This window comes from Callospermophilus lateralis, chromosome 3 (assembly GCF_048772815.1).
Source record: "Callospermophilus lateralis isolate mCalLat2 chromosome 3, mCalLat2.hap1, whole genome shotgun sequence".
NCBI lineage: Eukaryota > Metazoa > Chordata > Mammalia > Rodentia > Sciuridae > Callospermophilus > Callospermophilus lateralis.
Window position 1 is genome coordinate 118,035,931 of NC_135307.1, and position 3,346 is coordinate 118,039,276.

A 3,346-nucleotide genomic window follows, 5' to 3' on the forward strand; every position below is an offset into this window, starting at 1 on the left:
AGTGCAGCATCTACCAGAACAAAGCGGTGCTCTCTGCATTTCGCACTTGCCATACACCAAGCACCTGCACCAGCGAGGATCAGAGGGTGGGTGACCTGCCCCATAACACACAGCCAGGGGGAGGGACCCCAGGTTTTAGCCCAGGCTTGTCTGACTGGAGCTCTCCTTTCACACAGCCTGCTATGGGCACGGGGCTGGGAAAGTGGCCTAGGGGCTTGGCTCTGTCACACCGGGTTGTGTGACCTTGTCCTCCCTTCTCTGGGCCGTCACTTTCCCTATTTGAAAAGTGGGAAAACGTGAGCTGCTCCTCGGCTTCGGGGAGGATCAAATGTCTTAATGTGACAGTCCCTCGGCTCCGGCTTTCTGGAGAGCTGGCTGGAGTCTTGGGGAGGCAAAGACCACCCAGCGCTGGGGGAGGGACTGGCCCGGAAGGCGCCTGCCGCCTCAGCTGCGGGGGGAGGAGGCGGAGCTCCGGGTTCAGTCCCTGCTGCCGCCCAGTGGCAAGCACTGGAACTTCAGGGGACGGGTCTGGATGGGCTTCCCAGACCCTCAGCCTGCCAAAGGTCAGAGCTGGGAGGGGTCTTCTGGGGATTGTTGTGCGGTCCTCCCTGGCCCTGTCTTGCAAATGGTCAGAGAAGGGAGGGACTTGCTCCCAGGTCATCCAGGAGAAGCTTAGGCTTCCCTCTGATCCCATGGCACTCAAGAAGCCCCCAAGTGGCCTTGAAGTAAGGGAGGTGGAGTTCTGCATCCTCAGCTTGAAGTCACCTCCTCCAGGAAGCCCTCTGTGCCTTCTCCAGTAGAAAGTGGGCTCATTCCTGCTCTGCAGCCCCACTCTTGTTTGCTCCTCCTGCTCCACTTGCCGGAACCATCCCTCCTCCAGCAAGTAGACAGTGGGCCTCGGAATATCAAGAGTGATCAGAGCTATCTTCACCACTTGGTGGTGGTACCGCATGTGCCAGGCCCAGCCTCTGTCTTGGGACTTTACCTACCTATCTCACTTGAATCTCATATCAGCCTCAGGAGGTTGAGATTGATTTGAGTCCCATTTTCCTGCAGTGGAAACAGATACAAACAGGTTGTGACTTTTAGATACAAAGTCCTAGAGCAGAGAGTCCAACTCTGGTCCATCCATTCGCTGAAGAGGAGCCGTCATTTGGAGATAAAAACTACCCCCATGGCCATATGACAATCATCTGTGACCAGACACTGAAATTCCTGGTTTGAGGGTCTTGTGGGCCCAGGGCTCAAGCTCAGCACTCTGCTGCCATGTGAATCGCAGGGCAGGACCATTCCTCTCTGGATCTCAGTTCCTCATCTGTGAAATGGGTGTATGCTCTGGACTACTTCAGACCCATTCTGGCTCCTGTCTCCATAGGTCTTGGGGCCTGGGCCCTGGGGTGGGTCGGTTTTGAAGGGCAGGTCTGGGGGGCAGAGCTCCGGGCACAGCTTGTGAGCCAATGTGTAGGGCTGGGGGGGATTTTGGGGGCAGGAGGGCTCCGGATCTGGGACAGGTAGGGGGTGTCACGCTGGTCCATGGGCCTGGGAGCTTTTCCCTCCGCTGCCTACCATAGAGGGGAGTTTTTCTTGGTAGAAAACAGTCTCATCAATCAGCGGCAATGGGGGGCTGACAGGTGGCCACTCCCTGCCGGCCCAGGCTGGAGGCAGACTTGTAAATCCCACTCCCGGCGAGGCAATAAATTCCCGTGATTCACACCGGCCTCTTGGAAGACAGAGAGAGACATTTGGGGCTGTGGGACAGGCTGTTCTATCCTGTGTTGAATAGGGGGTACCCTGGAGGGGAAGGAGCTCCGCCTCCTTCCAACAGGAGCCTTCCTGACCCGTCCCTTCCCCAGCCCTGGGTCTTTGCCTATTCAGGGGATTAGGGTCTCAAATAGCTCCCTCCCTAGGAGATGTGCTGCCCAGGCCCCAGCGACCTGCGCCCTCAGTTGGGCCACTCAGTGCTCTGGTTTGAATCACCTGGTCAGGTGGGTGCCTGTGTCCAAGAGGGCGACCCTACCTACCCCTCGGCATCTGCCCCTGCCAGTCCATGCCACATTTCAGCTTGGTGGTTATAAAGACCAGGGGCTGCCTTGCACAGTGGGGCCCACCTGTAATCCCAGGGGCTCGGGAGGCAGGTTCAAAGCCAGTCTCAGCCAAAGCAAGGCACTAAGCAACTCAGTGAGAGACTGTCTCTAAATGAAGTACAAAACAGGGCCTGGGATGTTGCTCAGTGATTGAGTGTCGCTGGGTTCAAACCCCAGTACCCCCGCCGTGCCAAAAAAAAAAAAAATGATCAGGGGCCACCAGGTTTGTGTATTTCTCATTCTCGGGGTCTACAGTCCTGAATTCACTGCCCCTAAAGCACAGAAGGGCCTCGGAGACCCTCCGGCCAATGGCTGCAATCACTTCTTAGGACTTTGGTTATACTCAGATGCTCAATGAGTTCTTATTTACTTAACATTTTTCTTTAACTGGCTTACTTTTAAAATTTAAATGTGTGTTTAGTCTTAAGCAATATTTGTAGAATCAAGTTCTGATATACCAATTAAAATTAAACACACACACACACACATACACACACACACGAAATAAGTACAGTCAGCCCTCCCCATTTTGGTGGGTTCTGCATCTACAGATTCAGCCAACCACAGATGGAAAATATATATATTTTTAAATGCATTAGTACTGAACATAGACATTTTTCTTGTCATTATTCCCTAAACAATACAATACCACTGTGTACCTAGCATTTACATTGCATTAGATATTATAAATGATCTGGAGAGAATTTAAAATTTACGGAATAGGTACATTGGTTGTGTGCAAATTTTGTGTAAAAGATGTGAACATCTGTGGATTTTGGTATCCACAGGGGGTCCTGGAATCAATCTTCCAAAAATATTGAGGGGCAACCACACATGAAATATATACATGAAAATAAACGCCGAGTTAAGTAGCAGATGCTCACCCTGTGTGTTATCTGAAACTTCAGTGTCTCACCCATGATACACACTGGCTTTAAGAATGGCTCTGGTCTTCCCCCATTCTACAGACAAGGAAAACCAAGACTCAGAGAGGTGTAGGGACTTGCCTGAGGTCACACAGTGCTTGGATTATCAGCCAGTCCACCTGACTGCTGGTCCAGTGCTTCTTTTACAGAAGCATGCTCCTTGTTTGCTTAGGGTGTGTGAGGCTTCCTTCCCCCATTTGGATTCAGAGAGGCCTTTGGGAGACTCTGCCCTAATGCAGAGGGATACCTTGGCAGGCGGGTCCCCTGGCAGCAGGTTGACAGGCAGGTATGCCAGCCTCCTGTGTCTCCCTGTGCCCTTGATGTACCTGCCCTTTT